Raw genomic sequence first — 13,762 nt, 5'->3', positions numbered from 1 at the left:
ACTGAGTACTGAAGCAAATTATACTGAAAAAATAGTACATTCCATGGTTCCATTCACAAGGAAAAAAAAATAGTTTAACTGGAAACTTGTAGAGGATAATGCTTTACAAATATTAAACCAGAATTACAGGGAGAAGATCATTCTTGCTCCCTGAGTACCAAGCTGATAGAAAAGTTTTGCTTGAAACCTTGTTAATGATGCACTGTGTATATACTGACCACTGCTGACATTCCCATTTGCAGTCTGACACAGGCACGCTCCCTCTCTACAGAAACACTGAAGTAAATCACAGTAAATCACTGCTAAGCGTATGGAAACCTCTTTAATGTATAAAACCGTGCATCAGTGAAAAAAAGCTGCTGAAAATTCTTGTTGCTTTTTTTTTTTTCCCTCTGAGTTCTTAGGAGTGCTTAAAGTGACTGCTTCTCTTGCTGTCTTCGGCTTTTACTGCACTAAAGCTAGTTGTTGAGAAGACTTCAGTTAGTATTTTGAAACATGCTTTGTTATATCAAAAATAATGCTAAGTAACCTACAGCAAATCAAACTTCTGCTTGTGATACCTTAAGTAGACAGTAGAAAATATTTAAGAACTTTGTTACCACGTGTAATTTTAAACGTTCTTCAGGAATAGAAAAGGAACTTAACTAAGTGTAGTGGAAATGTTGAGTCATGGCTTGGACCAGTGGTGGAGCACCTGGTGGGAGGACAAGGCCAGCCCAGGGGAACTCAGGTGTATGCAATGCACTGAGTGTCTGGAAGTGATGGAGCCAGGATGCAAACCTTCCAGTCCTCATTTAAGAGTTGGCAGTGGGGGCAAGCCCCTTTTGCTGGAGATCCTTGTGTGTCTGAGGTCTTCTGAAGGTAAAGCAGCTTCTTTCCATTTTTCCTATGTTTGTAGTTATTGCGTTTGAGCACGTCCTCCCTTGTTGCAGTCTAGAGTTTTGCTACTTTGTTGTTCTTGCTATGTTATTCATTCTGTTGCAGTGTTAACTAAGCTATCTCAATAATAAAATAAAAAAGCCTCTGCCTATGTAAGCACTGCTCTTTGAAGCCAAGTTAGTGTTTGTGTTTGAGGTATGTGCACAAATGAGTGAGTTTCTGTTCTGAACAGTTGGGTGGTTAGGGCAGTTCATTTTATTAGAGAAGTCTCTTTACTTTTGTCTGTAATGTTAAATCTGCTGGGTTTTTTTTAGGTTTGTTTAATTAAAGATGGAATGGTTTTCAGAAATTTTCAGAGTGCACATTAATTGCAGTCATGTAAACAGTAGATGCAATAGTTACTTAGTGACCTTTCTATTCTAAACCATGGGAGAAACAATACAAGTGGTACTGCGTTGTATTTTTGTGAAGTCTAATGTTGTTTCAGGGAGCAACAGAGGCCAGATTCTCCCTAAAGGAGCGAAGCCAGGAGTAGTGCTTAGTAAGGGTTCGGGTTTTGCTAGCTGATGCCAACCCTAGAGCATCTGAGCATGGCATATGTTAGGGTTCTTGATGAGGCAGGTCTGAGATTACCACCACCAGTGAGGTGGTCATAAACAGCAACTAAGGTGCACCATTTCCTGTTAGTAGACTCTTATTGATGAAGCAAAATTTTGGCTGAGGCAGAAATCAGTTCTTAAATTAAGATCCAGATCAGCTGGCCAGGGATCTAGCTCTGAGGGGCTGTGGATCAGCACTGCAGCAGAATAACTCAGATAAGGTGTGTGGTCTGTGCTTAAATAGGGCCTGTAGCTGAGGAGTGTGACAGGATATAAGCTTTAGTAGTGCTGCCAAGCCTCGTTAATGCACTCTAGATCCTGCTGTTGTATAACTATGTTGAAGAAATGGTTAATAGGAGTAGTAAAGTGTTGTTCTGTGTTTTGCTACGTGTAATCTTTTTCATAAACTCTAGAAAGGCAGCTGTAGGTTGTATGGGATGACATTTTCTTTATAGGAAGTGCACAGTGTCTGAAAAAAAAAAAGGAAAAATAGTTTTACAAAGCTGTTTTTCTTACTGTAAGGCACATAAAATCTTCTAAATATAGAACTGCTACTGATTGTCTTTTAAGTGTGGTATCATCACTGCCACCTTCAGGCAAGAGGAATAATCACCTGTTTTCAGGCCTTTCCCTGAGAGTTCTCAGCTTCTTTCAGGAAGCTGCGATTGAACAATGCCCAAACGTTTAATGATAAATTTAAATCGAATGATAAACACTTGACTAAAAAAGAGGGATCTACATAAGACTTTCAACTTTGACTGAGGCTTTCAAGAATTAAGTAGCATTACACTTTTTTAAAGTACATTATCAATTAATTGGATGCTTGTGGATTATTTGAAAGACTGTAGAGCACGAGATGAATTTGCTGAACTGAAATTTAAACTAGGTGCCACCTTTTTCTACTACAGTTTGCTTGCTTGAGTTAGTAGCTTGTAACAACTTAGTCAGGTCAGTATTTAGAAAGAATTGGGTTTTTTCCTGACTTCACTTATGATGATCTTTAGGAGTTTTGGTTCTGCAGATGTTATATATCTTTTAGAGTACTTAGTTTTACAGAAAATTCCATGTGAACCAGCAAATTTGAGCATTTTTTTTTAAAAGACAGACTTTATAATTTGCTAATCTTCCTCCTTGGGGGACTCCTGGGGTCTGATGTAATGTTGTAAAGTTCTTAGAAATGAAGTTGCTAAACACACAGATCAAAATTACCTAACAGTTGAACAGAGCAGTTAATTGCTAACCCAATATGTGATGCTGAAATCTAGTGACTCTGACAGCTCTTACTTTTTTAACATACACATTAATTTTATAAGATACTTCTTGAGTGACGGAGGAAGCTCATGGAGAAAAATAAACCACTGGAATTGCAAGTATACTTTCATAACTTTTTTCTCTAAATAAACCTCTCCTTTTTGAGGAAATTCCATTTGTGTACCAAAAGTCAAAGGTTGAAAAGAAAAAAGCAGTGCTGTAGATACAGAAAGTGATGTGTTCTATTACTCTCGCTTAATGCTGTGGTAGCAGTGAAGGTAATGCATATTATTTAAAATATTTTCTTTGTTTTTTGTCACAATTTTCTTTCTGCAGTCTGTGCATGCTCTCTCAATACAACCCAATATTTTAAACACATAGTTTAAAGGAAGGGAAACACATTACACAAGCAAGTACTTGAATGTAGAAGTCAGTTCTAAAAATAACAATGAACACTTGTGCTGAAATGTTCAGGAAGGATGAATCCTGAGAATCAGCCTGAAGTTCAAGAAAGCTTCAGGGAATATGTCAACAAATCGTACTGTATTTCCTGGAGCTGGCTGGTTGTTTTTAATGTACTTTTCATTAATCAGATTTATCATGTAAGTTGCCTATTGACTTCTAAACCAAGAAATTAAATGGGAGAAGTAGCTTGTTTTGTCTCCGTAGTGTCTTTTCTGATCATTTACTTTTGTCTCCTGCTTTCTTTTCTGGGGAACCTTTTTGAGCTTTGATTTTTAAGCATTCAGTGACAATCCTTAAACTGATTATTTCCCTTAGTTTTTGTAGAGAGAGCTTCATTCTCCCATTTGATATCTGAAAATCTGTTCAGTGTCCTGTGAATCTGTATATACCCCATCTAAAAAGAAAAACATAGAAACTTAGAAATTAAGTTTGATATCAATCTGTTGCAGCCCACTGAATTCTTGGGATGATTGAAAGCATGTTTCTAATAATACTGAAAACAACAAGAGCAAAATCCCTAGTCTGCATGAGGAGAGAGCTATTGCAGAAATTTGGTATGATTTATATTTTTAACTTGCTTATTTGCAAGAAAAAATAAATTATTGTGATCATTGTCGGTCTGTCCTGTATTTTGGAGGTGCTGCACTTAAGGTACTGTTGTACATACGTTCTGAATATCTGAAGTTGTAGATGAAATTAAGAGAGCCAATGTTGGCAGTTTTGGTACTGTATTGTTTTTTAAAACCTGTCTTTTTAGTATTGTTGAGTAAACATTTAAAGTCACTGAAAGCTTATCCCATAACATTTTAAGGTTATTAATGAAGAAAACTAAAATAGAAATCTTTGGATTTTGAAGTATATGTACATTCAAGAAGTATAGATTCTTCCCTTCCTTGACATAAATTAGGTACCTAATACAGTGTTTTTGTCCACAGTACATAGCAGACATATTTAAAATATTAAATGTCAAATTTCATGGATTATCCTCTGTGACCGAAGCACTGCAGAATGATATAGCTAGAGGCTGAGCAGCAATTAATCTTAATTAAAACAGTTTTGTCGAACATGTTGGCATGTGAGTTTTACTTTCTGTTCTTACCAATGTATTTTCATATAGATATGCTTGCCTTGACCCATGCATGCATTTCTGTACTATCCCCTCAATGTTTTTCTCACTTCTTAAATAAATCTGATAATTCTTGTTGGGCACAATAACTACTTTAGGCCACAGGCAAAAAACATCTTAAAAGCGAAATATACATCTTTATTCCCTTCCTCTTACCTCAAAAATAGAAACTGTTCTTCTGCTGTAACTAATTTCTAGCTATGAAGTGGGCGTACTCTTTGTCTATCCTAAGATGAGAAGTATTGAAAGACTTCTATGCCAATAATTATTTAGTAACTAAATGTCCATCTTCGTATTAATAATGAGAAAAAAAAATCCTCTTTTTTAGTTATCTTATGTTGTGGATGAAAGAAGATTAATCATATAACTTCAAACCTCCATTGTAGTATACCATGCATGTTACTAGCTGTTAATTTGCGTATGAAATCTGTTTTGTTTGTCTTGCACTGGTTGTGTTTATTTCCACATTTTTCTTGGGAGGCCGGGGATGTTTTGTTCAGTTATTTGAGAAGTAATGCGGACAGTTGCCACCCTTGTGGAAGACTGTTTTCATACCTTGCATCAACATGTAATTGGAGATCACAATTAACGTGGTGCAAGCAAGTAGAGCCATAGACTTTTAACTTAGCATATGTTTAACTACATTCTTGCTTTGAGGCCTCACTTCAGAAGGGAGCCATTAACTGTTACCTGCCAGAAGCAAGTTTTGCTTTACTTTGGCAGATTCTAAAGATGTATAGGAAGTGGATAATGTGTGGGCAGCAATGAATAGCCATATAGAAAGTATTTTAATTATTTTTTTTAAAGTGCCTGTGATCTGTGACTTCCCAGAATCAGGTCACAGCATCTGGAACAAAAATCTGTGTGCTGTTTGTTTTTCAGGAATTCCTTTCCCCCTTTTCAAGGTATCTATTTATGCTGGTGTTTACTGATACATCAGGAAAATATTTGTCTTAATATTTTTAGTCTATGTTAATGGAGTCTAGGCTACAGTTCACAGGAGTAGCAAGCTACCAGTCTAGAAGTACTGTACAGCAACCTGCCTGGAAACTGTTTTTTTGCATGTTAATAGTACAGTATCTATCATCCTCAAAGTGAATGAGGCTGACTAGTGTGAGATGTGAAATGGGCCTCTCAGAAAGCTGTGTATGGATGTCTGCCTGGAGTTGACAGCTGATTTTATTTGCCAAAGGGCAGGGGTGGTAACTGCTAGTGTATCATAGCCCTCTGCTGAAATTGCTGTGATGCAGCATGTTTATAAATAACTGTTTCCATCTGTGAGCTCAGCCTGAGGTGCAAAGTTGTGTTCTTTCCAGCTTGCACATCATTGCCACTAATAAAGCTGTGTGGTGGAACCTGTCAAGAATTCTGTTGATTCAGGAGCCAGTAATGAAACTCACAGATCTATGTTGCCTCTACAGGGATGAGTAAACATTTATTTACATCAGTCAAGTGGCTGTGTATGTATACAGATCAGATCATTTGAAATGAAGATTCCAGTTTGACGAGTTATTATTTCTATTCATTTTCTTCCTGGTAAAGGGGGTTGGGACAATTCAGTAGACCGATTGTTTTGTGATTTCAGTTTCTAGATGGTATCTCACAAAGTACAGGAAATGCATGAATTGCAAGGGAAACACTTTTGACTGCTTAATTAAATATTTTTCAGGTGTCAATCCTAAATAGCAATCCATTGTGACACAGTACTCAGTCAGCTGAGTAATTGGTGTAGGTGCAATTGGTAGTGTGACTGAAAAAAAATCAATTGTGTACCTCCTAGATTGACTTTTAGTCTGGTATTTTTGTTATTCGAAAGTCTTTTAGGTCTGTGGCAAGGGTTACTGTTAACTAAGTTAAATAACATATTTCTTAAATATTAGTAGTAGACATTTAGCTATACACAGGGACTATCATTTTGATATTAATAGGGTCTAAATTTTTTCTTGTCTCTAATGATAATCACTTTTATCACCTAGCTTTGCTGCTGAAACTGTCCTGGAATTTTAGCCTGAGTTTCACATCTTAGCATTTAATGCTGTAGTGTCCTGTTCAGAAGTATTTTGTAATAAATACTTTTTTACATTCCTTTCAGTTAATATCTACTTTTCCCATGGGCAAGTAGATGGAGTGATCCATCTGGTCCTTTATAAGAAGTTGCTCCTTAACACACAGTTTTTATATGCCATCACAGGAAACCTGAGTCCTTTGTATTCCTTTGAAGGATAAGTAAATGCCTCTTTAAAAATATTTCTCCTAATAGATTTTAGCCCTGATTTGGAAATACCTGTGTTGCTTTCTATTGGAAAAGGTCAGTATTAGCTGTTCTTACTCATTTACTAGGGAGTACAGACACTTCAGCTGGATCTTTTATTGACCACTGAGATAGTATAGGAGTACAGAAGAAAAAAGGAACTTAACACAATTTTGGCAGTGGTGTGTCTAAAGTAAAACAGGGCATGGCAAAGTTAGGACACTGATGTGATCCATCCAGAAATTTAAGTAGACCAGAAAAAAGTGTGAAGAGACACTTTAGTTTCTTTTCACAGCTTTATATCAAATATAGTAATTAAATTATCATAGAGATAAATCTGTAAAAATAGCTAGTAAAAATGTTGTGTGTCTGGAGGAACTCCCTTTGCAGTTGATTTTTAATACTTTTTTTTCCCCAGTAATGTAAGGTCTTTCAGTTTTCCAATTTCTCTTCCCTATCGCGTATATCACTTTTTTTCATGTAGAACCACAGCTCATGCAGCTAAAATTCTGCTAATTTTTATCATCACTCTGATCTTCCAGGTTTGGGAAATTTCTCCATCCCCTTTTTCAATATCTTACAGTTGACCGGCAGAGGGCAGTATTGAGGCATGAATGGCAGTACTCAGTTTGAAAAAGGTGCCCTGCCTTTTGTTTTCTTCCATAGAGTTACAGAACGATTGATGACGAAAAGTATATCTGGAGGTCATCTGGTTGATCTCTATTTCAGGGATCTATACTCAAATTTAGATACTCTTTGTGTGCTTATGTTGGCTGTCATGCTTTTTTTCTACAAGGCAAGATGGGCCAGCATAGTTACGTCTGTGATTTTGTTGAAGTAACATTTTGTCCTTCTGTTTATTGGTTTTAGCTTTTTAATATCTTTCCTAGAGTATTTGCTACTCATAGCATGATTGTCTATCTCTTTTAATTAGAGAGCACTAATAGATTGTGTCAGTAAGAATTAGCAGAATTAGCATTTGTGTTTAAAAGAAAAAAATCAAGATATGCTCTGGTGAATCTGTGGACACTTTCATAGAAATGTCTTCTCCAAATGAGTAAGTTTTAAGGGAAATCCTTTCTTTTTATTTTTAAAATATAAAACATAGCAAACATTAATGCTATCATGTCACAATTACTTATATTAATTTCAATTCCTTCTTCTGCTTTATTATATTAACTAAAATTTTACTGGCTACAATGGTGAAGTGTTGGATTTTGTAGGATGCAGCTTTTTCCCTTACTCAGTTCTGTGGTGCTTTTCAAGAGTGTACTGAGATAAAATTGGAAGCTTCCAAGCTGTGGAACAAATGCCTATTACAAAATACCAAGCACACAGCAACATTGCAGTTTACTGACATTCAACTCGCATAAAAGCCCTTCTGACATTTTTTAAACAATTTTGATAGGCTAATAATCTGTATAACTGGCTTTAAGTCTGCTACTGTCTTCAGTCTGAGAATTGTTGTAGCATCCTATTTCAGTGTCTAGCTTTCAGCCTTGATGAACTATTAGTGTTTATGTAGACGAAATAGTTTTCATTCTACATTTTAAATGAATTGCTAAAAGGGGACAATGCTTCGTTTTTGTTTTTTTTCTTTTAGAAGAGCAATTACTAATTTTTAAGTTGTAATTAATACCAATGTTTCCTTGCCTACATCTACTGATGGTGTACTGGAGCAACTCATAAGGAGGTGATTGTCATTGTTAAGGCACTTTGTCCTTTTCATTATATCAACAAAAATTTAAAGCTGTTCTGCTAAAATTGTAAAATCGTGAGGTGTGGGTCGAAATCAACGAAATGTGTACTGTTTGGGGAAGCAGGATACTAACAAAACAAGTTCTCAATATCAATAAAAAATGCTAAATAAACTTTCTGAAAACATTATTTCACAATTTCTACCTACAAAAGTGAAGTTATTATTAGATTAGAACTACTAATGAATGTTCTTCATGGAATGCTGGATCTTGGAGTGAATGGATGAATCACAGGCAAATAATGGTGTTTAATTTTCTTCGTTAATTGGAAGTATTGTGTTGGGGATGTTTAAGAAAATCTGGAGTTAAGATTGCCCATGTCAAGACAGTTTTCCTATTTTTGAGTTCCCAACTGCAGCAGAAGTCCTGTAAACTACCCAAAAAGCAGGTTTTGTTTTGTTTTAGCAGTATCTTTGTGTGGTGTTTCCTTTAGTTATGAAAGATCTTCTTTCTGTTCCTGTGACTTAGAAAGATTTTTCTCCACTATTATCTGCTGTACTGCAGTTTGTTCTCATTTGGGAGAAACAGGTGATAGTTATTTAAGGGTATGAGATGCCCAGTTTTAACTCTGTAATGCTGTTTGCAGTGTTATAATTTTCTGAGTGTTTCAGAAGATTGACTTAAATTACTTTTAATAAATAAGAAGGAACCTTCTCAGTGCTCTTATATAAGTAAGGGAAGACTGCTGGACTGTAATTGTGAGTTCAGTTTAGGTGGAATCAAAGTTCCCAAACTGTATGAATTAGTATCTTTATTATGAGGAAATAACTTAAGCAGCAGTCAAGAAGTCAATATTCTTGTGCAGTAGCAGTCAAACTGTGTTAGTGTCCTTTTTTAAGTTTTTCCTTGTAAAGTTAAGAAAGCCAGCAATATATAATTGCATGTAGCTTAGTTACTCAGCACAGTTTCATCTAGCTGTTTCCAATTTCCTTGCTACATTTGGTGAAGTTGCACAGCTAAATATCATTCATTTATAGGGTGCTGAGAAATAAACATGTGGTTTGTGTTAGTCATGATTGCTATTTGTGTTATGGAACTTTGGGGGGTGGGAAACAGCTATTCTCAGATAGTTAACTGGCCTTTTAAAATAAGCAGTAGGGTTCAGCTAAATCTATGCTTTACACTCCTGGCCACTGTCCCAATAAATTAGTTTAAACTAGCTCAAGCAAATGCACTCAATCAAGCTGCAAGCATTTTGAGTGTTGTGTGTATATATCTTGCAACAGAAAGTATTTGGGGATATGGAATTTGTTGCAGGCTAGAGAGTGCTGCTGGGATCTTGAATGCAGGCTAGAACAGTGTTGCTCCATTATCGCTGCCCAGCAGGGCTTGGGTATGTTATGTCTTTTGGTTGTGATTAGAATGTTGGCAGGGATTCTGTGTTAGTTTAGATGTGTAGCTATACAATTGTCAGGCCTGCACAGCTTGGGTGGGCCCAATTAAAAATTGTTTCTCAGTATCTCTGGTTCCTGGAGCAGCATGGTCTGCTCCTTGTATCGCTGTTAAAATTACTAATTAGTGTAAAGGTTTTTATGTCCAAATGGGTAGTCAACATATCTGTTGCTGATAGAGTATTTTCATTTAGTGGATGCGGAAGTTTATGTAAGTTTAACATAAAATTAGAGAAGGTACTGAACTTAGTTCACCATAATAAAATTAACATTGATATGAAGAAAAAGAACCTGTAAATATCCTTGATATTAAATGTTGCGAGTCTTTTTTTTTATCTAGACAACATCTTAAGATCTTTTCCTGTTCTAATAATAAAGGTTCTATCTTAAACATGCAGATGGGGAACGCTAGCTGTAGAACACAGGTAGCCATCAATGTATGTGATGATAGCATGACATTTGAGCTTTATTGGAAGATGATGTGAAATCAAGAAACAAAGTTATTATGTAGTGAGTTTGAGTGGTGTACAAAGATGTGGGGCCATCCAAAGCACAGAAAAGGAAAAGTTACTTTAGGACAGCTGTTAATTACTGAAGATGTCTATTCCAAGTACTGACTGAGTCTATACTATCTGGGCTTTAAGCATCGCAAAACTTAGAGCTTCGCAGTGTCAGCAGTGTTAGTGTTCGAAAGGTCCCTACTGTCAGGGTCTTTCTCTCTTGTAGAAGTGTAGCTCAAATGGAAGATCAGACAGATGGACTGAACTAACCTTAACATAAAAGGTAAGAACAGCCAGGTTTATGTTGCTGTCCTTAAGCCCTATGTTACTGTGGTGAACACCACAGTGAGTGTTAGCATATTAAGCACTCCTGCCTGTTTTCCCACGTATACTTGTTAGACTGCAGAAGAAGGCATACCTCGAGTGCTTGTAGATGTTAAATCTATGAGAAAAATAGTGATTGTAGTAATGACCTTCTGAGATGCAAGCCATTTCTGCTCACTATATTCAAATGTGTAGCAACAAAGTTTCTCTGCATAAGATCCTGTGTTTTGATGTACCCCCTCTTCTGTCCAAGCCCTATCAGGGCTGCTAAGCAGTTTTATACCTGCGTATTAAGAATATATTGTGTGTTCTTTCAAAAAAGAATTGAGTGTTAAAGTACATCTTGTTGCTTATAATTACCTTAGTACCAAGTAATATGAACTGCTTTGTGATTTTTTTCTGCTATCTTACTGTAAAGCACAGTTGTGACTCTTCTAGTGTACCTATGTTCCCTGAGGATGACCAATTATACTTGCACTCTGTTTATGTTCTGTTACTATTCTAATGAAGTGAGTGAAGGGAAAAGGTTATTGTTTATTTTTTCTTCCCTCTGTTGGGCTCTAGCTTGTGTCACTTCTCTGTAAAGTTATCCATGTGTTTCATTTAGCATTTTTCAAGGAAGAGTTAAGCTCTTTGTTATACAGAAAAAGCTGATTTCCAAGGTGCTGGTCTTGTTCTGGCAACTTATATTTTATTCCAAGAACCTTTGAATATAATCAATTAGATTAACTGACAAGGATGTTGAAACATGTTTTTATATTGTGGAGCAAGGTGTAGAGAATTTATAATCCTTTCTTTTCCCAAATTTATTCTGAATCTTAAGTTATGAGAGGAGTTCTCTTACAAATGCTTGCACAGGCACTCAAACATGTCTCAAGTTTCTGGGACTGCGTGCAACTGTTATGTCGTATGTCTTCCCCGATCTCTGTAGCTAATTATCTACGTCTATATTAAAAAGACAAGTGAGATGGTCCTACCCCTCTACTCTGTCCTGGTAAGGCTATGTTTTGAATACTGTGCCAAGTTCTGGGCTCCTCAGCCCTAAAAAGATGGGGAACTCCTAGAGGGAGCCCAGTCAAGGGCCACAAAGCTGATAAAGGACCTGAGGCATCTCCTGAATGAGGAAAGCCTGAGTTACCTGGGTTTGTTCAACCCAGGGAAAAGAAGTTTGAGAGCTATTTGATAAATGTTTATAAGCATCTTAAGGGAGATGAGAGGCTAATGGATGAGGCCAGGCTTTTCTTGGTGGTGTGTAACAATAGGATGAGGAGTAATGGCCTGAAACTTGAACACAAAGTTCCACACTAACATGTGAAAGGTTTTCTGTACTGTAAAGATAAATGAAGCACTGCAACAGGTTTCTCAGAGAGGCTGTGGAGTCTCCTTCTACAGACAAATTCAGGGTCCAACTGGATACCTACCTGCACGACCTACTGTAGGGTACCTGCTTTAGCAGGGAGTTGTACTTGATATCTTGAGGTCCCTTCCAACCCCATAGTTCTGTGACTGATCCAAAAAATTTTTCTGTAAGCAAGCATAGTACATTAGTGTATTCAAAAAGAAAAGTTTTATGTGGGTGCTTTATCTCAGATCTATCGGGACAAAATCAACAGGAATTTTCCATTTATTTTGGAATGGCTTTGCTAGTAGTAAAAAATTTGTATGGATAAAGTTTTTAACCATTTACTCATTTCACAGACACTGTGTGGTATTTCTTTTTTGCAGTACTGCCAGTACAAATTGTAGCTTGGTACTGAGCAGATGGTAGAGTACTGAGGAATAATTAACAAGATGCTCTTATTTAACTAATAGATTTTTTGAGGTTTGTATTCTTATTCCTGAGATTCCTTTCTGAATATATATATTTTTTTGAAAACTCTGAATATATATATATTTTTAAAACTGTAACTCTATGAAATGCTTACTAAATCGTAACAAGCTTAATAAACCTGTTTTTTAAGTGCAAAACCTCTAGCATGAATGTGACATTAAGACAATGTTTGTAAGGTGGAAAGAGACTGGCAGCTGCTTCTATGGGTGGGCAGCTGCTGCCTGTGCTGAGGAGTATACAGATCAGAGGCATCTGTTGTATTTGTCTGGGCCATGTTTATTCCCTCATATTAGATCAGATCAGCTCTGAAGAATGAGACACAGTTATTTAAGAAATAGTACTCATTAAAATGGCTTTGTTTTCCAAATGCAGAAAGTTAGAAAGAAATGGGCAAAGGACGAGTGGCACAATATTTCTTTTCCAAAAATGGTTAAGGGGGGTTAGTCTGATTTCCTATGGGCAGAAAAAGGGGAAATCCTACATCATGAGAGTGATGAGAAAAGTCCTCTGGAGGTTTGCATTGTATAGCACAGTGGCTTGGTAAATCTGATTTTTTTGTTTCGTTTTTGGAAAACTGATTCTCTGGTGTTGCTTTATAGTAGCTTTTCATATTTTGGAGAAGCTAAGGGCCTGAAGTTTAGAATTTCAGGCCTAGAAATTTAGGTCAGGTTTAGCATGGGATCTGTGATACACATTTTGTTTTAGTAAGTGTTCAATGTGGAGTAACTTGCATTTGCAGTCAGTTTTCTTGTTGCGTTTCTTCTTTTCATAGAATACACCTTGTTTCATGTCACTTCTAATCTTTTTTTTTTTTTTAAGATGTATAGTGTGGGGAGCTATTTGTTGAGCACTTAGTTCTGTTGATTTTTTTTCTTCTCCTGAACTGAATCTTACGCTTAACTTTTGTTCCGTATATCACATATTGGTGAAAACATGAGTGGGATGGCATGGCCTTTACCTCTCCTGTTTCTTCCAGGAAAAAAAAAAAAACTGTTGATATGTATATATACTAAGAATATCGTCTGACCAGTAAATTTTAAAGAGCAAATATTATTAACACTTAATTCTTCACCAAATATTACAGTATAAGTGAAAATTTACATATCTCACTTGAGGGTGTGTGTGCAATTTTATTTGCCTATGAATGTAGATTGCTTCCTCTGCTTTTTTTTTTTTAACTGCTAGTTTATCTGTGGGTGCTTGTCTCTAAGTCCTGCAGTCAGGCAGATAACAAGGGCTCCATACAAGCACAGAATTTCATTAAGCTTCTATTTGGCCAGATACTTGCTTATTATTAAGACACTGTAAATGCATAGTTCTTAATCTGGGAAGTTTAAAAATAACCCGTATTTAGGAGGAGAAGGTTGCAGATGACTTTGGTATTGCTA

The sequence above is a fragment of the Cyrtonyx montezumae genome, unplaced genomic scaffold (genome assembly GCF_038088225.1).
Source record: "Cyrtonyx montezumae isolate F1298 unplaced genomic scaffold, pur_monq_1.0 scaffold_10, whole genome shotgun sequence".
Taxonomy (NCBI): domain Eukaryota; kingdom Metazoa; phylum Chordata; class Aves; order Galliformes; family Odontophoridae; genus Cyrtonyx; species Cyrtonyx montezumae.
The sequence above is the reverse complement of the archived record's forward strand: the minus strand, read 5'-3'. Positions refer to the sequence as shown.